We start from the raw sequence: 23,922 nt of genomic DNA, 5'->3' as shown, positions 1-23,922 counted from the left end.
TGGAATTGACTTGCCTGTATATCCAACATGCAACCAGGCTATTTGGTCCAACAGATGAATTCTGTTGCTTAAGGGTTTGTATGAGTCTTTTCCCACCTTTGTTAATTTAATCAGACTTTTTTTTTGTGATTTTGTTTGTAGCCTCCCTTGCACATGAAAGCATCTCTATGTTAATCCTAAAAAATCCTTTTATAACCTTTCAAACTGTTATTAGGTCATGTCTCTGCTCTCCCTTTCTAGAGAAAACAGCCTGTGCCAATTTAACCATGCAGGTTTGCACAAAGAATGTATAGTCTGATGACAGTAACACACTGCAACCTTTTATGGGTTCAAAATGAAGGATAACAGGTTGAAATTGATAGTTTGTTGATCATTTGCATTTAACTGGTTCAAATAAATCCAGAGGTATAATGTTGAGAGATTTGCATTAGGAACAGAAATTGTTAGAAACTGTTATCATGTCAGGTGGCATCAGTGGGGAGTGAAACAGAGTTAAACTTTTCATTGAGCATGTATCTCTATTTAGAGTTAAGAGTGTGGTGCTGGAAAAGCACAGCAGGTCAGTCAGCATCTGAGAAGCAGGACAATAGATTTTTCGTGCAAAAGCTCTTCATCAGGATTCCTGCTCCTCAGATGCTGCCTGACCTGCTATGCTTTTCCAGCACCACATTCTGAACTCTATTCTCCACCATCTGCAGTCCTCACTTTCACCTATAGGTATTTAATCCAGTCAGCTTATTGATTGTACACTACAGTCAATGCTCAATGGATGTATTTGGTCACTTCATTGTTCACTGAGTCAAGTATCTAAGGTGATACCTCTGTTGGCAATCAGCAAAAGGACCTGTTGAAATAAACAAACTTGCTTCAGTCTGCCTCAGATGCTGAACAACCACGTGGCATATCTCAGATACAGGTCTTTCTGTCACAAAACAATATTTAAGTTCATAGAATTCATACAGCACAGAAACAGACCCCTCTGTCCAACCTATCTACACTGACCAGACATCCCAATCTGATCTAGTTTCATTTGCCAGCATTTGGCCCATATCTGTCTCAACCCTTCCTATTCATAAACCCACTCCGATGCCTTTCAAATGTTGTAATTATACCAGCCTCCACCACTTCCTCTGATAGCTCATTCCGTATATGCACCACCCTCTGCACGAAAATGTTGCTCCTTTGGTCCCTTTCATATCTTTCTCCTCTCACCTTAAACCTATGCTCAAGAGTTTTGGATTCCTCCAAAAGGCCATGGCTATTCACCCTATCTATGCCCCTCATGATTTTATAAACCTTCATAAGTCACTCCTTCAGCCTCCAGGGACTGACTGTGTGGAGGTTACACATTCTCCCCGTGTCTGCATGGTTTCCTCTGGGTACTCCGGTTTCCTCCCACAGTCCAAAAAAAAAGTGCATGTTAGGTGAATTGGCCATGTTAAATTGCCCGCAGTGTTAGGGGCAGGGGTAGATGTAGGGGAATGGGTCTGGGTGGATTGCGCTTCGGTGGATCGGTGTGGGCTTGTTGGGCCGAGGGGCCTGTTTCCGCACTGTAAGTAATCTAATCTAAAATAGCCCCAGCCTATTCAGACTCTCCCTAGAACTCAAAACTTCCAGTCCAGGCAACATCCTTGTAAATCTTTTCTGTACACTTTCAGGTTTAACAACATTCTTTCTATGGAAGGGTGACAAGAATTGCATGCAGTATTGTAAAAGTGACCTCACAAACATCCTGTACAACCACGACATGACGTCCCAACTCCTTTACTCATATTCTGACCAATGAAGGCAAGTGTGCCAAACACCTTCAAAATGACTAAGTCGGGATATTGTCCTGTTTAGTACATCCTATTAATGTATTAACTATTTGGAAAGTTTAGTTGAAAATCATTTCTGATCTTATTTTAAAGATACCTAATTCTTTATATATTCAGAAAAGCTGTAGATATTGAGACATACAAGATAATCAGAGGGTTAGATAGGGTGGACAAGTGAGAGCCCTTTTCCTCAGATGGTGATGGCTAGCACAAGGGGGCATAACTTTAAATTGAGGGGTGACAGATATAGGACAGACGTCAGAGGTAGTTTGTTTACTCAGAGAGTAGTAGGGGTAGTCAAACGCACTGCCTGCAACAGTAGTAGATTTGCCAACTTTAAGGGCATTTAAATGGTCATTGGATAGTCATTTGGACGAAAATGAAATTGTGTAGGTTAGATGGGCTTCAGATTGGTTTCACAGGTCAGCGCAACATCGAGGGCCGAAGAGCCTGTTCTGCGCTGTATTGTTCCATGTTCAACCTGATTATACCTGATATTTAGAAACACCTGATGAGATTTTCACATGATCCTTGGATTTGTGTTTTATAAGTTTTTTGTTTTAAATGTTGGGATGTCCCATAATGTCATTAACCCAGCAAATGAACACACAATGGTGATACCCTCTGAAGTGAGCATTTCTGGAGGGGATTATTCAAACCCACTTTATAAATCATAGCATTATCAATGTGTGGGCCTTTCACTGTGTGCGATTAAGCGAATGTTCAGCTGTTGAGGTTTAGAGGTCAGTGATACGTGCTGACCACAGCACCTTATGAGCCATTACCTTCGCAGATCTTTGTTGGGCACTTGTTTTTTTTTAAGTTTGTGATGAATAATCCGGATCGGAGTAGAAAACATCTGAAAGAAAGGGCCTGGGTGGGGGCCGTCCTTTTTGTGCCTGCAAAAGAGCCCTGCTTGACAGCTGCTGCATTCATTAGCATTGTGTCTTAATCAGAACCCTGGCTAATCGTGCTTTGGGGCTTGGGGGTGGGCAGGGGCAAGGTGTATGAAACACTTATCAGGAACTATACATTTCACACTGGGCGGCAGCACAGTGAACAGTCAGTGTTGAGCTGGCTATCTGGGAAAGAGTTAATGCTGAGCCAAGTTTAAATTGCTTTGCTTTGTGAGAAGCCTTGAGGGGTCATGTTATATATTCAGTTCTTATTTTTTTTCTTACGCTCCAGAGTCTTCAGAGTCAAACTGTTCTGTAGCTCTGGTTTATGGCCTTGAGAATTGAATTATTCTGCCTTCTGCTTTGTTTGAAATTCAGCACTTGGAAGGTTAATGGATTTGTTTCACTTTCTCCTGTCTCCTCCTTTTAAAAATTCCCTGGTCCCTGCCCTCTGAGCAAATTTTTAGTCACTCATCCTTATGACTCTTCTTTGGCTTGTGTCAACATCTATCCGAATGCCATGCAGCAAAGTGATGCTTTACGACATTAAAGGAGCTATATAAATTTAAATTATGATTTGGAAATGCCGGTGTTGAACTGGGATGTACAAAGTTAAAAATCACACAGTACCAGGTTATAGTCCAACAGGTTTATTTGGAAGCACTAGCTTCTGGAGCCCTGCTCCTTCATCAGGTGGTTGTGGAGGACACCATTGTAAGACACAGAATTTATAGAAATGTAAGTTGTTTTGTTATTTTGTTGATGGTAGTTCATTGTCCAATGGGTGTCTCCTGCTCCTGTTTTCTCTGTACGGACTAACCTTTCAACTGAACCACCCCACCCTGCCCAAAACCCCTCTGCTGTTTAGTCTCACGCTGCATTCAGACAAGCCTTCAAAAAAAAACACCCTTAACCTACTTTCACCTCTCCCAACCAACTTTTCCTTTACCTTTTCTTGTCCTTCCTGTTCCATATACAGTGCCCTTCTCTTTGCCTGTTCAAATTGCACTGAGACATCTTGTTGCACTCAAATGAGCATGAGAATTTAAGTTACCATAATAAGCCTTCTACTGTTAAAGATTATAGTAAAGGTACAGTATGGAATACTGCAATTTAAACACTTTCAGCTGAAGAAATCGGCAATTTCATTTTATTTAAAGTTAAGCAAATAACCCTGTGCCTTTACTGCACAGAAACTCTTGACTCATTTATTTTCAATTTATGGAGCACCTCACACTGGAGCGTTAAATGTTAAACTCAGCGACCCGTGAGGAAGACTGATCCCATATAAATCAAATAACTGGCTTTGTTTTATGAAATGATGGCATATAATATGCAAATTTATACTGAACCATTGCACGGCAGTGGTGGAAATTAAATGGGGTTTGCTCTCCTGATACACAAGAGGTGAATAGTCCCATCGTCAGTAGCTAATTACTTCTACTTGAAGAGCTAATGTAACAGAAGGAGCCAGATTGCTGATCATGGAGCCCTTGAGGCTTTGGTAGCTTTCAAATTCCCCAGTGACATGATTTCAAACCGAGGCCGCTTTTCTTAGGATCTGATCTTTTGTATGAACAACCAACTAAATGTAAGTTTCAGAACAAGTACAACTGGGTTTTCTGTTGATTTGGCATGACATGTAAATGGGAAACCATTCTTAGGATTTATCTGTGCATGTTGTCAATTACTCGAGGAAAGATAATATTTATTTAGAAGTGCAACAACTCGTGTATTTTGACCGACTTTAAATGTTCTGTCAGTGTGCTTATAGTTCATAGTAGTGGATTGCAGTTCATAAGGCATCTGAACAGATGTAGGTCATTCAGCCCATTGAGCCTGCTCCATGATTCAATGAGTTCATGATTGATCTGCTAGTCCTCAACTGAACTTTCCTACCTTTTCCTCATAACCCTTGATTCACTTACTGTTTATCTCAGCCTTGAATACATGTAATATTCCAGCCTCAGCTTCCGCTGCAGTAAAGAACTCAACAGGTTCACTACCCTCTGAATAAATTCCTCTTCATCTTTATATTAAATGGGCAATTCATTTATTCTGAGATTAGGCCTCTAGTCCTAGACCTCTGACATGGGAAAGTGACTTTTCCCCATTTTAACCCTTCATGTGCCCTAAGAACTTGTATATGTTTCAAATGTTTTGATAAGCTTCTCATTTTTCTAAACTCCAATGAGTACAGGTCTATCCTACTCTGCATATGGAAACCCTTCCTTACAGTCCGTGGACTATGGTCAACAAATTGCAACAGTGAGATTGTCTGTTTGGCAGAACCAGTCAGTATCTATGCGTATTCTTCTTAAGAGCAGTGATCCTACTCCCTTTTGCCCATTTACTTTTCATATTCCTTTATTCCCCTTTTCTTCATCTGTTTATGCTGTGTCGGATTCTGCAATAGGTAGCACAGACCTGCCTCAATGTAAAGGACCCTGTTATTCCAATGTTTCCTCTCGGAAGGCAAGTATGAGATCAAGTTGTCCCACTACCTCTGGTGGCATTATGAAGACAGATACAATGACAGGTGATTTCTGCAATGTGCTGATCACCATAAACAGATGTCAGAAGCCATGTGGAGTTGAAAGAAAATTCACATTTAACTAATAACAAATATTACTTTTGCTGAGAAGGTGATACAGAAAACCAAATCACATTCATGAACCCTGTTTGAACATCTTAAATGCCTTAAAGTAGTCAATCTATTAGGAAAACAAGGAAGTTTTTGCTCAGTAAGCACATCCTTGAATGTCCTCCTAAAACAGGCATTCAAAATGTGAACTTATTACTCCTGATACAGTACATGCTTTTAGAATTTTTGAAGCTCAGCCAATCATTTACAATGGCCAGCTGTAATAACAACTTCTGGAATTTGTCAACAGTGGAATCTATTGAAATTCTAGCAAATGATACTAATGGTTTTTCCAAAGCTATAACTGATACCTGTCAATTAATGGAGTTGAACTTTTTTTAACTCAAATTGGCAGTTGCAACCTAACTTTTTAAAATTTTAAATGGCTGGGGATTTAAATGCTTTGATGTGTCCACCATAAATTTGTAACTCCCACAGTGTGAATATTCTTGGAAGTGGAAATTTGATCTGTTTAAACTCAGCACTCATTTCAAATTGCCAAGCACATTTTTGTTGCAAACTTATGGGTTCACATTTCACCCCTTTTCTCCTCCACTGCTAAAACTTTTATCTGCATGACATTTTTAAAGATCGCTGGAATTATCTGAATCCACAAAAATCTAACCCATTGCCTCTGTGTTAATGATTCTGAACTCTTTTCACTAAGCCTAGCCTGCTCCCTGTCCTAAATCACTTTCATTGCATTTAATATTTAAGTTCCTTTGTCCTGCACCAGCTGGACTATAGAAGAAAGACAATGCATTTGAATTATAATCAGTGAACTTTTATGCTATCAGAGAAACTTTTATCACTCTTTCAACCTCTCATATCATAACTAAATGCTCATAATCCAATGACCAGGTATTATTTTAATGTGCTTGTGAGCTGTTCTACTTTTTAAAGATATATCACTTTGATTCTTATCCAAGCCATCTGGTTTGAGGTGTAAGTTTGTCCTTTTAATTCTTCATTTAAATCAATAGAGTGGGAAGTCAAGAATCCAATGTTAACGTTTAGCCCGAAAGTAGTCCATTCCTTTTAGCTGAGTTGGACTAAAATCAGGGCTGTCTTTTGTGAATGCAAAATAAGTTTAATAAAGTGATTTCTGTCAAGAAAGAAGGAATATAGCCTTTCACAGCTTCCCAAAGCATTTTGCAGCCAATTAAGTGTCTTTTAAAGTGTAGCCATTGTTGTAATGGACATTATTGCAAGTTGTAAATAAAAATAATAATAAATCAAAAGTTTTATGAATGCAATGTTTCATTTATAATAAATTACTTGTATCAAAAGCCTAATAAGGCTCTTTAATCTCTGCAGCAGAACTAAATCTTTCTACCCCCTGTTATAAAGCAGTTTGGTGCTTTCTGTCTGTATGAAATGTGCTGTAGATTCCTTTGCTTCTTATGTGGCCAATGTCCTTCATGGAGAGTGTCACTTTGCATAAATCCATGATTTGTGTATGAAATTTCTAATACCCACTAAATCAAACTGGCTCTCTTCTCATTGGAATTTCTAGTAGCTTGATGTTCATTCAGTGCTGATACTGTACCCTCTTGAATGAATGCATTTATTGTTTTAATGTATTGTGGGGCTTTACTTAAGGTAGTTGTACTAGCTCGTGTAATATGCATTTGAGTTATTGACCATATTAAAAAGTAAAATGCATTAAATTTTAAAATTTAAAGCAATATCCACATATGGAACAAATTGAATTCATTTACTTTTTTCTTAAATGCTAAACTTACTGCTACTTAGGAAGGAGCTGCGAAGTAATTAGATAAGAATGGGAAAATATGCAGTCATGATATGTCACCTATTGTAAGATTTTCCAATAGCTTTTGTGATTTCTAATAATCCATCATTAACTTAGACAATAACAAAGATTTGTCAACAAAGTCTGTGACCAGGAAATCAAAAAGCTCAGTTATTGGACCAGTCACATACTGAGATACGCTCATTGTCTTGTATGGTGTCCACTTTAGAGGTTGCTTGGCTATCTTCTCAAATGGTGCCACCTTATAAGTTGGAGTCTGGTGCGAATTTACCCGGGTGACCAGATTGATTAGGAAGAAAACACGTTGACTTGTTGACTTGTTCAAGAATCGCTTAAATATCTTTTGCATTAAGGACTGGAGTAGTCAGACCTGTGTAGATGGGCAAATGTTTTATTTGGGCAAGCAACTCCATAGGATCATTGTCATTTTGAAATTTTGATCTGTAAACTTAAGGTTTATGAGGAGGAGCTTGAAGGATTGGCTGAATATATATCCAGCAGGACTGGTATGCGAAGACCATGCTGTTTTTTCAAAAGCACTACTTTCAAGCATCAACCAGTGAGTTATCGCATCAAAGCTTCCATGTGAAGATCTCACAACTTTTGCCCTGCATGTTTAATGGGATGAACACAGCAATTCAATTGAAATTACAGCTGAGATGTCTTCCAGCCAGTGACGCAGAACTCTCTCTTTCACAAGATGAACCAGGTTCCATTATCCATTTTGCGCATTCTAATTTTTCATGTAGAAACAATGGAGACCAATTTTCATAGATGCCCACTCGAAAGATCTAGTGAGATATTCAAATCATTAACATGGTCAGGCTTAATTTAGTTCAGTGGCTGATCCACCTTCCAGCATTCAAAAAGGACTGGAAGGCTGCTCACCAATTATTGACAAAAGTCGGATGGGGGGGTCGTTAAACTGTAGGGTGGCTGTGAAATGTGAAGGAGCAATTTGAGGCTATGATCTTACAGTCATTAATTCTGCAATGTGTGTACAGTTCACTTGGAGGTATGGATGAAATGATTGGGAATTTATTCGAGCAAGGAAAAAGGAAGAAAATATAGAGATAGGCACCCTGAGCCATGTTTGTGCTTTTTGTACCTCAGCTCTAACATGATTTCAGCAGAGTTATGGGAACAGTACTTTAATATCCAGAGAGAGGGTAAACTGTTTTTAAATACATTTTTATGGACTTGCTATGAATTGGTCAAAAATAGTTGTGATTGTAATGAGATCAGTCACGTGGACCTCATGGAATATGAATTCCCTGATTGAACCAGGTTCAAACCCCAGTCAGGGAGCCCTGGCCGAGAGAACCTCTGATCCTCATGTTTATATCTGTTCACGCACAGCTGGCTATGAGGAAGCCAGACTAATGTCAAATACAATGCACATGTAAATAAAGGATGACTTGATGATGGGATACTGGCCTCTGTGTGGAGTTATTTCTTTAGTATGGAATCTGGAGCTTAGCTGCGAACTTGATTGCTCTTTTAAGACTTCAACTCAGGTACATCAGCATATTTACAAACAATTATAAGAGATTAGTAATTTGTTCATCAAATGTAGCACCATATCGTAATCCAGGATAAAATGCTCAACTTTCTTCTTATGATTGCTTTGTCTTATTAATAAAGTATAACCTACAGTCACGGATTTTCTAACTGATTAATTTAAGCACATTCGGTACTTCAGTGTGGCTAGAGGAGTAAAATTTCCCTTACATTGTCTTCTGGCAAGTTATCATTATTTCTTGTTTTTTTTTCTCTCTCCCTCTCTCTTTGTCCTATTTGACTATGTCTTGCTTGATGATTTATTATCCTGTGATGCTTTATTATCCTGTATCTCTCAGTTCACCCATTCTGGATGTAGGTTTGCTCGCTGAGCTGGAAGGTTAATTTCTAGACATTTCGTCACCATACTAGGTGACATCTTCAGTGAGCCTCTGGACAAAGCACTGCTGATGATTTCTGCTTTATATTTATGTTTGGGTTTCTTTGGTTGGTAATTCCATTTCCTGTCATTATGTCATTTCCTGTTCTTTTTGTCAGGGGGTGGTAAATGGGGTCCAAGTCAGTAGAAAGCAGGAATCATCATCAGTGCTTTGTCCGGAGGCTTACTGAAGAAACATCTGAAAATGAATCTTCCAGCTCTGTGAGCAAACCTACATCCGGAACCTGAACTTGAGCTACAAATCTTCTCAAAACCCGCTTCATCTGTTCTGAAAGTTCCTTCATCTCCATTAGCTGTTTCCTCATCTTTTCCCAGCTCCTCTGCTCAAAATGATATTAAGAGAAAGGTAAACCCCACTTGTAAGCACAAAGACATGCGAATACTATCAAAAGTACAAGATAAATGTTGTTTAAATCTAAATCTGCATTTTTTTTTTGCGATTCCTTCATTTATTACTGTTAATAGGTAGGAGTGGAGTCTGTTTCTGGAGATTTGGTTTTATTAAGTCTCATTATTTTCAATACCCCCTTTTTTTTGAAAAACATATATTAAAACCTCCAAATCCCTCCCCTAGGCTTATTTTTGGATTCCCTTCTTATTCCTCTGCTGTGAACAGAGGTGCAAATTATTCATTTAATAATTCTGCCATTTTACTATTGACCTTTTAATCTATTCTATGTTGATCACTTAATCTTTGTTTTACCACTCACTTACTCTTTTTTAAATACTCTTTTTGACATTAATTGATGTTTAGGTACTGTTTTTGATATCTTTGTGTCTGGTCATGATGTCCTTTTTTCTTCAATGGATTGCAAACCTGTAGTAATACACTTTTTAAGCTTGACAGAGTCAACATTTGCAATCAATAACAATGAATCATATTCAGCTTTCAGCTTGGGACCCAAGGCTGTGAAAATTAGATTTATTAGATTTGTCTGCTTGAACTGACTAAGGTTGAAGAATGAGCCTTGAGTCCAGATGTCCATGGAACTGGGAAGATATTTTGGATGTAAAAGTGCAGACATGGTTCACACCCTCAAACACAGTGGGGCATTTGATCTTGGTGCTGATTTCAAACAAACCCAATTTTGGTTGCTGCATGGGCTTAACTGGCAGTGTAGGAGTCACGCATGTCTGGATTAGACTGAAGCACTCTCGAAGAGCAATTAAGGTCTATTTAATCACGATTGTTCTGGAAATTACCCTGCCCACTCTTTTTACATTGTTTAAAACAAACTGGCCATACCAATTAGTGATGAGCAAAACAGTCCACTGATGGGCATTACCCAAAGAGATATTTATTATTAATGCTTTGCTGAGTTTCAAAACTACAATCATCTCAGGAAGTTATTATGAGCTCATAGTTGATCATTTAAATAATCTGTTAGAGAATTAGGGGTATGAATAGAAGCTTTTGTTTGAAATTCACCAAATCAGGAGATTTAAAAGCCTGGATGAGAATACCTTCACAAAGTTATTCTTTCACAATTAATCAATGTTTCCTCTAATTTCTTTGAGTGGAGGCCAATGCATTGACATGTCAATCGGTCTACAGCAAATTTCTGAGTGGTTGTGTCCCTTAGATGGAAGGTTGTTGTTAAGTCTGTGTAATAGGAGTTGTTACAATATGTTTCAAGGTGTATTTTATGGCTACTCTGAGGAAGTTAGAAAGCCACAAGGGATCCGTTCCATGTTTTACTTCTCCTTCAAGGGACTCCAGGGTTAAACATTCCACTGCCAATAAGACTCACTGCAGCATCAATTGGAAGCCTATCCGCTTACAATATTGACAGAATATCTGAGTAGGGGGGAGATTGACTGACTGTATCCCAGAAGAGGAGCCTAGTGGAGCTGCACATGTGAATTCCCCTGTAGCCTCAGACAGAGGTATTTGACCTTCGCAGACAGGACCGACAGCCTTGGCCACAACCCTGTTAAATTGCCTCCTGCTCCTATTATCTTACTTCCCCTGCATATTAGCACAGAAATGTGAATCCCCCATTTAGAGCAGGCAAATCCCATCTGCCGTAATCTCTTCCCATCAACATATGATCATGAAAAATATTAGAATCAGTTCCTATAATCCATTCATACGTTATCACAGGACATTGACATTCATCAGGCTTTGTAAATTCACAATTTTTTACTTTAAACTGTGTAATGATAATCAACCATGTAACTGATAAACTTTTTGTTTATTCCCTATTAAAAATATGGTCTTTGTGTGTAAAGCCAAGATTCGTAGAGAAGTGTCACCACAAGTAGACACACGACTACTTTTAGGGACATTGAGAATCTCTCACTGGCTGTCCGATAATAAAGCATCTGCTGTTGTACAGAAACTTGTCCAGATTTGTGGAACAAAATATATGTCACCAGCTGAGGCCTGGCCAGGCAGTATACTCAGTTCATACCTATTGAGATGACATGGATGGTCTAAGGGCTATCAGGGTACTTGAATTGGCATTGTGTTGATATAGGAGTAAGAGAAGCCATGGAGGATGTGTTGAGGGCATGAGTTGGCTTGAATTGGCATTGAATATGTTTAGAGGCTAGAGGTAGTAGGACCATAAGTTGGCATAGAGGACGTGAGGGTCTCAGCATAGCATGTGTGAGGTGTTGGGGAGGTGGGAGGAGGGTGGGTGGTTTCGGGTTGAGGGGAGTATAATATGACAGATGATGGCCTGAAACCTTTTAAAGCAAATTATTTTTAAGACATTGCAATGGGCTCTTCAATCAGCCTGCTTTAGTCTGGCTCATGTTCATCATCCCTGCTCCTGCCTCCTTCCTCTTGACACACACATGGACCTGAGTGAGAGGGTAACCTTGGAAGTGGTTAGTGCTTTGCCATTCCTCCACAACAATCCTGTTCATGACTCTGACAATGCCTCTTTCCCTGCTCTCCGATAGGAAGCCTTGGCTGCAATAGCAGAAAAGGCGAAGGATATACTTTAATTACAATTGGTGGTAACTGATATGATAATACTGCTGACTGGAGAACCTGGGCATCGAATTGTTAGCAAATGATCAGCACATGAATGGATCTAGTATGTATACACTCAATACCCAAACACTCATATTGCATATGTAGGAAAAGCAATGTTGAAATTAAAAAAGAGAGAAGTTTTATTTGTTAGTGAGAAAAAGTGAACAAAGATAATCTTCCAGAGAGGCTTTAGCAACTTAGTGCAGTTGTTGCTTAACTGGTTAGTATTTTCTAAGTTGTGTTATGGACCAGACCAAACCCCCTCAAATTATATTAAGTACACAGCCTGGACCTTAACTTTTTCTTATTTTAAAGGCAAGTGGCGTATGTTGAGTTCTGGATGTAATTTGATTGGTCAAACTACCAGATTTGAAGCAAACACAATTTATTCATACCCTATAGTTAAAAGAAGAAATTGGATAAACTTAATTCTACTGGAACACTTAACAGAATAATAGATTATTTAACTTCTAAACAGTAACTATTCGAATATGGTGACATCCCATAAACACACCCTTGGTGAAGGCAAATTCAGTAAAATAGATTTGTCGTACATGCAATTCTCCAGTTCAGAAGGAAAAAAAACTTAAAGAGAAATTCCTGAGAGACAGTAGCAGGGACAGATGTACTGCAGCTTCCAAATCCAGCTTCAAGACCCCAGCAACAACTGCCAATGAAAAGCAAAAACTAAAAATCCTGGTTCTATGGGAGCGTGACCCAATCCATTTGGGCTGCATCGATTGTTCCAACTTTTTAAAAAATCTCAGGCTACAACAGTCGTTATGGACTTTGAAATAGACTGTTTTCACCTCTGTTATAAAGTTTCTTCACAAATAAAATGATAAAATATATATATTAAAGCCATAGTATTGTCACAGTTGGCATATGAGAGTTGATAGTTCATACACCTTAATTCATTGTTTGAAGGAACATGTTTGAGTATTTTCTGAAAAAAATGGTTCTGTTCTTATTTTGGTGCTGTGACATTTATGTTTAATAGTAGTGGTTTACATGGTGTGCAACAATTAAGTTAAAAGTTAACCAAGTTTGGTACCATTCAGTGCTTATTATGCAAAAGTGACTGCTTGAGATCTGTTTCATGTGGCTTGTCAGGCTTGTGGTTTCAGTCTTAATTAAAGCAGCTGAAACAAAATAATCAGACTTATCATTGGCAAATTAGTTTCATAATTCCTCAGCCAGTGATTGCAAGGAGACATTAGACAGAAGTTGCGTCTTCTTGTGAAATTACTGCATTTCAGCGAAAATTGTCTGTCTGCTGAATTGTCTGTCTGTCATATTAAATAGTACAGTACCTGTATGTTTGGCTTTCACTCCTTGTTCTTAAATTATGAAATGGTAATTACCCTTTGCCAATAATCAAAATGCACCTCAGTTAAGCTCTGCACTGGCAAAGCTCTTTGAATTTTGCAAACCAATTTTTGCCACATCTGCCATCTGCAAATATTAAAATTTCTGTTGTGTACTGAGAATTTGTCCTGAATTGCAGGAAAGAGTTTTAGGAACAGTTTGCTCTGATTGTGCTGGTCAAGAATTACTTGTGGAGCAAAGTTGTACTGCTGCAAATGCTATAGCTATCTTTATTTTATAAATCAACTCATAACAGATGTCTCCATGCAGCAGGGTGGCATTAACTGCCTGATGTTCTATGTTAGCAACTTGTTATGTTTCCTGGGGAAATGTTAACTCTCTGTCTTGTATCAGGGTTTGTTGTTTTCTGTCATATTTGTATTTCATATACTGCGATCTTACACATCACTTTCAATGGGGTGGAAAGTGATTGGTGGTAGTGTCACAGAATGCATTATCCACTATGATGGTATCATGTGTATTTGTGAGTAGAACAGTTTGAGCTCAGTAACAATGTCTTATATTGATGTAACGTATAACCAGTTGCTAACAGGTACAGTTGGTTCTCCTTTAACGCCATTGTTGTTTTCCCATGTTATAGAAAATGCCATGTTCCAGAAAATTATGCAATAGAAATAAAGGGGCCTGTGGGTTAGGGCGAACCACCAAAAAAACCAGTAAAAATTGGTACAAGAGTAGTAGTTGGTCCAACACAAACGATAGCGCAGTTTAAGTAAATTTTGACCTGTTGTATGGTACTGTATAGTGCAATTCATCAGAATCTTCAAATGATTCCTCTCAATTGGCATCCATACCTGCTGTCTGCACTGCATTCCAGCCAGTCTTCTGATCCCATTCAATGGTAACACTGCATAAGTCCAATCCCAGAATGAAACCTGCCTTGACAGATCAGCTTTATCACGTTTTTCAAAGGGTTTCACATCGTGATGCTTGGGGATGTCTATCACCTTATTTTACAAAATAAAATGTACTTGGGTGTACTCGTCCATGAGTCACAGAAAACTAGCATGCAGATACAGCAGCTAAGAAAGAAAGCGAATGGAATGTTGGCTTTTATAGCTAAAAGAATAGAATATAAAGGTAAGGAAGTATTGTTGCAACTATACAAGGTATTGGTGAGATTGCACCTGGAGTATTTTACACAGTTTTGGTCCCCTTATTTGAGGAAAGATGTAGTGGCATTGGAGGCAGTTCAGAGGAGGTTCACTAGATTGATCCCAGAGATGAGGGATTTGTTGTTTTGAGGAGAGATTGAACAGTTTGGGCCTATACTGTCTGGAATTTAGAAGAATGATGGGATATGAAATTGAGGTATTCAAGATGATAAAAGGTATGGATAAAGTAGATGTGAAACAGATGATTCCTCTTGTAGGATAGGGAGTAGTAAATTTAAAACAGAGTTGAGGAGAAACTACATATTCCAAAGGGTTGTGGAATCTGTGGAATTCGCTACCCTGAAGTGCAGTGGATGATGGGACAGTGAGTAAATTTAAGGAGGAGTTAGATAGTTTTTTAATTGGTAATGGGTTAAAGGGATATGGAGAGAAGGCAGGGAAATGGGGATTAGGAGCGTATCAGCCATGATTGAATGGCGGAGCAGACTTGATGGGCTGAATGACGTAATTCTGCTCCTATATATTATGAACTTATGAACCTGGACCATGATTACCACCCAGGGTTGCAGTCTCAACCAGCTGAATGAATGTACAGAATGTAGGAGGAAGATCAATAACCTTCTCCACTCTGCCAGTGAAAGTGCCACCATCTTCTCGTTGACACCTCACTCTCACCCAATCTCTGTTACTGTACCCATCATTTCCTGCAACATTTTCCCCACTCACTCTCATCCTCGCTAACATCTGAACCTGACTAACCCCGAATCTCTTCTGTGCAGCCTTCTCACCCCCTCAGGACATCTCCACACATGCACCAAAAGTAATAGTGTACCACCCACCTTTCTCTCCCTCACCCACTATGTGCAGTTTCCTGGCTTTGATCACCCTGAGCAGCTGACTGAGCATGTCCAAGCCTCTGTACTGGTTTGTTTTTGCAGTTGGTTACCATCGCACTTAGACCTGAAACAGATTCACGTGAATCTGCAGATATTCTTTAACATCTAACCTTATTTTTTAAACAAAAAGAACGAGAAAAGCTCTTAGTACAAGCAACAAAGCTAACTGTTCCTCAACACTATCCTTTTAGTCAATTCCAGTGAAATTTCACTCTTACCTCAACTCTTTAAGTTTCTAAATTAACAGGGTCTTCCCAGTTTCTTGTCCTCAGGCTGTACATACATTTTCAAGATGCTTTTCCAAGTCCATTAGCACCAACATTTCACAATAACTTTTACAAAGAGCATCACAAGAAAGCACACGAGCTGACTGATCACATGATGCTGACGTGCAGTCCAGTCCGCTGTGCACTGCAATATCCTGCAACTGCGAAGAGAAGAAGAAGAACATCTATACAAAGTCTTTACTAAAAAATGGATATCCGCAAAGCTTCGTGTGCAGATGCCTGGTGGACAAGCAACACCAAGAAGACAGGACACGCCCCAGCACACTGGCTACTCTCCCATACATTAAGACCATTTCAGAACTGATACTAGACTGCTCCAACCCCACTCAAGATCTTGACAGCACACAAACTGGCAACCACACTCCGACAGCGGCTCACCAGAATAAAGGACCCAATACCCATTCTGCGCAGAACGAACGTGATTTACAAAATCCCATGCAGTGACTGCACTAAGCACTATGTAGGACAAACCGGCAGACAGCTTGTGGCCAGTAGCTATGAAGCAACATGACCAACTCTCCCTGGGACACATACGCACAGACAACAAGAACCATGAGTTTGACTGGGACAACACAATGATACTCGAACAGGTCAAACGAAGAACAGCAAGGGAATTCCTGGAAGCCTGGTACTCATCCTCAGACTCCATCAACAAATATATTGACCTTGACCTGATATACAAACCACTGCAATGGAAAAGCCAGAACCAGTACCAACCGGAAATAGCTCAAACAGAACCACATCAATTCACAGCAGAACAGGACAGCAGTACCTCACAGGAGGCAACACAGCACTGATGATGTCACCTAGAAAGGGGACAAAATGTCTGCCAACAAACCTACCAGCTTGGTGATCAGACCAACAACGAATCCAGCCAGCTCCTGAGCGACAGATCTTCACAAAAACTTCAAAAAGTTACATCACGGGATTCAAAGTGAGGTTGCCAATTGGTTATATAATTGGCTTTATGGTAAGAAACAGAGGTGGTGGAGCTTGCTTCAGGATGTTTTTAGTAGATATGTGGGAAGGAAGATTTCAGACTGGAGGCCTGTGACCAGTAGTGTCCTGTAGGTATCAATATTGGGTCCACTGTTGTCAGTCATTTATATAAACACTTTCGATAAGAATGTAGGAGGAATGGTTTGTAAGCTTGCAGATGACACCAGTATTGAAAGTACAGTCGACAGCAAAGAAGGTTATCTAGGATTACAAAATCTTAATCAATTTGGTCAAAAGGGTGGTAAAAGAAGTTTAATTTTGATAAATGCAAGATGTTGGTTTTGCATTTTGGTAAAACAAACAAGGGCAGGACTTATGATAGGGCCTTGGGTAGTGTTATAGAACAGACAGACGTAGGGGTTCAGGGAGATAATTCTTTGAAACTTAAGTCATAGATAAACAGGGTGGTTAAGAAGGCATCTGCCATGCCTTGCCTTCATTGTTCAGTCTTTTGAGTATAGGAGTCAGGACATTATGTTGGTGAGGCTTCTGTTGGAATACTATGTCTAGTTCTGGTCACTCAGTTATAAGAAGGATATTGTTGAGCTGGAGAGGGATTCAGAAGAGATTTACCACAATGTTGCCAGGTATGTAAGGTTTGAATTTGAAGGAAAGGCTGGATAGACGGGGACTTTTTGCATTGGAGCAAAGGAGATTGAGGGCTGACCTTATGAAGCTTTATAAAATCAAAAGGTGAATAGATAAAGTGAATGACAAAGGTCTTTTCCGAATGATTGGTCAGGTCAAAATAGGGAGTGTTTATTTCAGGTGAGGAGAAATTATTTAAAAAGGGCATGAAGGGCAACTTCTTTATACAGAGATTGGTCCAAGTGTGGACTGTACTGCCAGCGGAAGTGGTGGAAGCAGAAACAGTTATAACATTTAAAAGACATTTGGTAAAGTACATGAATAGAAAAGGTTTGGAAGGAAATTAGCCAAACAGACCCTGGTTGGACTGAAGGGTCTGTTTCCATGCTTTATGACTCTCCGATTCTATAATCTAATGCCAGGGATGAGAATTGCCTGACAGTGAATGTGAGTTCACTTTAGTTGGCAATTCACAAATTGCGTTACAGACAAATTCCACTTAGTAAATGTGCGTTAAAAGAGAACGATCCATAATAACTTTGCTTCTTGTTCAATACAAGAAAGTGATCAGACAACCGAGGTCCCATGAATAAATTTAAAAGTAGCTCGCGGCAAGGAGAAACTTTTTTAAAAAATGGTGCCGACTGAGAAAGTGAGAACTAAGAACAGTTGTCCCAGATCAGGTAAAGTGTTGCTGCCATAGTAGATAGCAACAAGGAAATCAAGGGCTCTATAAAGCAATTTCAACTGACGTTTCAGACCTGGGGATATCACAAGGCCAGAAGTAAAGCAATAAAAGGGCAGATTAGAAACATAAGCTTCAAGGAAGAAGACATTTTAAGAGATTTTCTCAAGGCTGCAAAAATATTGGGAAATCCAATATTCAAACGAGGCTGATGGTGGAAAGTATTTATTTAAGCCACAGGGAGAAGGAATCATTTAGGAAAACTTTTAAAAATCAGAATTAATCTCTTAAAGTGAATAAGTGTGCAGTTTAACTGGGCATTGTTTCATAAAGCTGCAGGCGATGGAATTGATTCAGTAAAGCCAAAAAGGAAACTGGAATCATTTACCAAAGCAAGAGTAGCAGGAGTCCATGAACTGGAAATTCTGAAACTGACGTACGCATCAGAAGACTCGCAGATGGAAGTGGAAAGGGGCTGGAGAAAAAACAAAAAAAAACTGTGTCAATTTCCTTGTTCTAGTCTGACTCTGGCCCCACCCTACAACTCTGACTCTGATAAATCAATGACATCATTGGTGCTCCTTCTCTTTCTCATTCGGAACTGGAAAAAATGATTAATTTTGATTCCAATTTCTACCTTATTCTCTTTATCTGGTGCATCTCTGACTCCTCCCTTCCTTTTCTTAACATCTCTATTTCCATTTCTAGGATAGACTGGCCTTCAATATCCACAACAAACATACCAAATCTCATAGTTACCTTGATTATGCACTCTCTCACCCAGCTTCCTATGAACACTCTATTCAATCCTTCTAGTTTCTCTGTCTCTGTTGCATCTGTTCCAATGGCTTTAGTTTGTAGAAGGTCCATACCAGGAGAGTTTGGTTAGAAATGTGTAGATTATAGGCACTGAGAGAATTTAATTCCCCCAGTTGGTGAAACATTGATCTTGGCAGGCTTGTGAAAGGACTATTAAATTGTCTTGTCTCTGTCCACAGCAAAGAAACTGTCAGGAATCAGTTAAGTTGAACCCTCAAGATTTGAGATAAGTGAGTAATTTCTCTGTACTTGCGTCTCAGTAATGGATAACGTCAGGATATGAGTTAAAATTTGTTTTGTGGTGTGGTTTGATCTCACTAGCTGACATATGTTTTTTTTTTAAAAAGTTTAATTTTTTTTGTACGATGAACTGTTGTTAAAGAAACTCTGCAACCTTGTGTGAATATATTTTAGTGACTAGCCATCATATTAACTAAGGAAACTGAAATAAATCTCTCCAACCAGGTCTCATTATGAGATCTGACTTGTCCAATACTACCCATCAGCTGGGATCATACAATTAAAACAACGTGTAAGATGGCTAAAGTATGTGGGGGCCAATTATATCCTGGACTGCCTTACCTTCACTTACAGTTTCAAGCAGTGTCAATGATTATAACTTGGGAGAGTGAGTCAGAGTACGATTCATCTTTACACCCTGCAGCATCCCTCCAATCCACACACAGACATGGATAGTCAGACAGACACACACACGCGTGCGCCCGCGCACACACGGACACATCGACACACACACCCACGTACGGAAACATCGACACGCATACACACACACATACACACATGAGAACACATTGACGCACAGACACACACGCCAGATGTAACATCCACAAGTCATTCAGAAGAGATAACCTTTTTCAGATCGCACCACAAAATCAAGCCTCTGCTGCTGTCAATATAGATCAGTAACATTGGTAAAGTCATTATAATCCCAAACAACAATAGGGCTGTTCTCTCATTAGCACGAGGCACTACTGATTTAACCTGAGGGTCACCTCACCTAACATATAGGTACAGGAGTGGGCCATTCAGCCTTCAAGCCTGTTGGTCAATCAATGAGATAATAGCTGATTTCTGGACAAACTTAACTAATACCTTAACAAACATTTATCTATCTCGGATTTAAAATTAACAGCTGGTGGTGGAAGAAAGTTCCCACACACCAACCACCTTTTATGTGCTTGTTAATATCTCTCTTGAGTGGTATGGCCTTAATTCTTCGATTTTGCCCCTTCGTTCTAGAATCTCCAGGAAATGGCTTACCTTTATCTGATCACCCCTTAAGCTTCTAAATTCTAAAGAAAACAGGCCTAATTTGTATAATCTGTCCTCATGACTTTGAAGTCCAGGAATCATCCTTGCAGACCTACAAGGCCAATATATTCTTAAGGTGATGGACAGATCTGCTCATGGTACTCCAAATGGTGTCTAAACAGTCTTCAATATAGCTGCAGAATAGCTTCACAGAATCCCTACACTGTGGAAGCAGGCCAATCAACCTATCAAGTCCACACTGACCATCTGAAGAAAACACCACCCAGACCCACTCTCCTATGCTAATGAGGGGCCTGCAATGACTCATTTCCCATGCCGAATCCATCTAACCTACACATCCCTGGATGCTTTGGGCAATTTAGAAAGGCCAATCCACCTAACCTGCACATCTTTGGACTGTGGGAGGAAACCGGAGCATCCAGAGGAAACCCCCACAGACAGCTGCCCTAGGGTGGAATTGAACCTGGGTATCTGGTGCTGTGAGGCAGCGGAGACAGAGTGCCAATGTGCTGCTTCTGTGTCCTGATACTGCAGCCATCTCGATATAAAGACCAGTGTTCCATGATGAGTTTCTGCACTCATTGAGGCATTTTAAAGATCTCTGTACCTAAACCCACAAGCCTCTTTGGATGTCCACTGTATGTAACTTAATACCCTCCAGAAAGTACCCTCAGGTAAGGGGTAAGGTCAAGAAGGTGGTGGCCTCAGCCAGTTTGGGAATTGATCTCATGCTTTTGCAGCACAAGCCAGCCATCCATAACTAAGCAATACCACAACAGGCTGAACAGTGAGGGACTGAGGCACAAGAATTTGTCTCCAGGTTTGTTTATGTTTTCCATAAAGTTTCTGAGGAAATGAGTTGACAGTTCTTGAAACGTGTTACCACACTCCCCAGAAGCCAATTGGAGACTGCCAACCTAGTGGCTCAGAGGGATTACGCATGAGTATTTGCCCAGCAGCTAAAGAATATAATCAAGATAAGACCCCTCACCAAGACAGTGCTATTGGCAGTGAGACATCAACAGGAGATTTCTCAATTAAAAGTGAATCATTCCGAGTTAGATTAGATCCAACTTGCCTGCATTCAAGCTGGTCAGCCTTGTTAGGGGGTTACTGTATGTTTTTAAAGTCACATTATTTTCAAGCTTAAATCTTTGGAAATATAGCTGTTGGTTTGTGGCGAGATTGTCAGTTGTGAGTCTCAATCTGACAAACGTTCCATCGGCACCATGGGAGAATTTAAAATCAAACTTCATTACAGTTTTCAGCCAAGTCACAACATTAAATACAAACTTAGCAGTATTTAGCTATTTAGCTTTGCTGTTTAATAAAATGTCAGTGAGGGATGCTTATGCCTGAAGTTATAAATCTGAAAATTTTACATGTACAGGCATAATTCATGACGCAGATTTTTGTTTCATATTGTACCAATCAAGTTTGAACATTTGTCACTTCCTCCAAAAAGCAATAAACAAAACTTGAAGTTTCCTTTTGTAGGCAAGAATGGACTTTCTAGTGAATCGTTGTTGTTGTTAGCATCAAAAAACCTCTGAAAATTAATGAGAAATTTGGGAATATTGTTCAAGTAAATGTCTTCAATTTTCATTGAAATAAGACAGCTTTATTTATCTGGTTGATTTGAAGTCAGTGTATATTTTGTGATATTGAGCAACCAAGGCTGACAAGAAAGGTGCAAGGAGGTTTGCGTCTTGAAATGGTTAATCAGAAAGCCTTTCAAATGAAGGAAGATCATTATGTATGCAGACTTGTTCTGTACTGTGTGGAGCTTGGCAAAGCCAGTTAGTAACATAGCTGCCATGTCAAGTCTCATCCCTTTATCTCAAAGAGATAGATTTACCAGCCTGTCCATTAGTTCTGCTTCCCCTCATTCATCCTTGCATTCTTTCAAAATGCATGTTCTTTCCTTACATTGTCTTATCATTGTTGACTTAGCAGTAAAGAAGGGATGAAAAGATTAAGTTTCATTGCTATTTGTTTTTATATGCTGTCAGTTTTTTTTCCATTGCCTTCTCCCGGCTCCTGTTATGTGAGTGGAATTTTGTGAGCGATGTCTGGAGCTTGTGCTGGGAAGATGCACCATATTGCAGAGAAACAGCTCACCACGCGCTCTCGCTAGGACTGAGATCCATCTGGCTTGTAATTAATTCCTGTCGCATTTCTTGCCATCAACTATCTCTTCATGAGCCAGAGGAGATAAAATTCTGTCTCACAGTCCCGTTCTGGAACTGAAACCATATCCAACACCCATCAGAAAAACTATGCTGCTTCTAACTGGCGTCTTTTTATTTTACTGTTCTGTTGATGCAGAATCTGTTGGCTTCTCCTAAGTGGCTTCAGAGGATTTCGCACCACTTCTCATGGGAGAGGATTTATTTCCACCCCCTGGCCTTCAAGAGCAGACTATTATCTCCCATGAAATAAAATCTAGAGGTTAGTAATAATTTACTCAGGGTTACATTGAGCATGCTCGTGTTAGATATTTCTATTAGTGCTATTACATAATATTAAACATCGTAATTGTGCTTTCAGAGTATGCCACACAATAATCCCAGCAATTTTCATTGATCAGAAGAAACTGGAGGAAAAAAAATAAAGTTGTCAGCGTCTAGCCTGAGCTTAATGAATGGCTTCTTATTTTCCTGATTGAACTAATAGGTTTTTTGGAAATGTCTCTGAGTACGACAGAAGATGTTGTGATTCCTTTTATTTTGCACTTAGTTATTAGCATTCTGTGGCATTGTGTTAACTGAACCTGTACTTGACGATATCTTACTGTGGTAATTCTAATTAATCATTGATTTTTTTTTTAAAAGTGTGACTGTTTAGTACAACCAACTTAAAATGCTTGCATTTTTGGAAATGTTATTCAGGTTTAAATTTAAGAGTTGTAAAGTAAAATTAATCTGCACTATGGGTGCCTTTGTTCCTTTTTAAAACAAAACCTATCATAGTGCAACTTACAGCAATACAAGGTCAGGGAAGAAAGTGAAATTGTATGCTCAGTGAGATCCTTTTCTGCATCCTCACTACTGAAAGGTATAGTGATTTTTAACCCCTGAGACAGAAAGCTGCGATTTCAGGTTGCACTGTAAAAATTGAGTACAAATATTTAGGCTAGCAGATCAGTAAGGACAGAATGCTGCATTATCAGATGATGATATGTTAAACTAAGGTACTTTATATGTTTCTAAAATGAACACAAACAATTTCATGGCAATATTTCAAAGAAGAACAGCAATGTTTTCGCGAATATTCTGGGCAATATTTATCTCTGAACCAATACCGTCTAAACAAATTTACCTCAACATTTTTACATTTGTTTTGTGGGTCTTCACTGTGTACAAATTCACTGTGTATTTTTATTAACATTAGAACAGGAAATACATTTCAAAAGTACTTAATGGACAACAGAAGATTTTTAAATCTTCTCAATGGTGCAAGTTACGATATAACCGCACATGTATTAATATGTCAGGAACACAAGAAATAGGAATAACAGCAAATCATGTGACCTGTTGAACATATTCTACTACTCAGTATAATCCCAGCTGCTCCTTATAACCTTGATTCCAAACATCTACCTAAGCTTTCAATGTATTCAACTATGGAGCATTCACAGCCAGTTGAGGAAGATGATTCTAAAGATATGCAATGTTTAGAGTGAAGTTACTTCTCTTCATTGTTATTTTATCTTGGAGCTGTTACCCATGTTTTAGGTGGAGTTGAAAGAGTAGAACCTCTGGAACTCCCAGCATT

The 23,922-nt window shown here is 39.2% G+C and overlaps 1 protein-coding gene across 1 annotated transcript in view; it reads left to right on the top strand.

Annotated features, from left to right (window-relative positions):
* lypd6 (LY6/PLAUR domain containing 6) overlaps nt 1-23,922 on the top strand; it is a 229,020-nt gene that overhangs the window by 129,020 nt on the left and 76,078 nt on the right. Inside the window, exon 2 of the mRNA XM_060827818.1 lies at nt 22,474-22,596. The gene's annotated coding sequence lies outside the window, so the exon portion shown is untranslated. The remainder of the gene's footprint in view (nt 1-22,473; nt 22,597-23,922) is intronic.

This window comes from Hemiscyllium ocellatum, chromosome 7 (assembly GCF_020745735.1).
Source record: "Hemiscyllium ocellatum isolate sHemOce1 chromosome 7, sHemOce1.pat.X.cur, whole genome shotgun sequence".
Classification (NCBI taxonomy): domain Eukaryota; kingdom Metazoa; phylum Chordata; class Chondrichthyes; order Orectolobiformes; family Hemiscylliidae; genus Hemiscyllium; species Hemiscyllium ocellatum.
The sequence above is the reverse complement of the archived record's forward strand: the minus strand, read 5'-3'. Positions and strand labels throughout refer to the sequence as shown.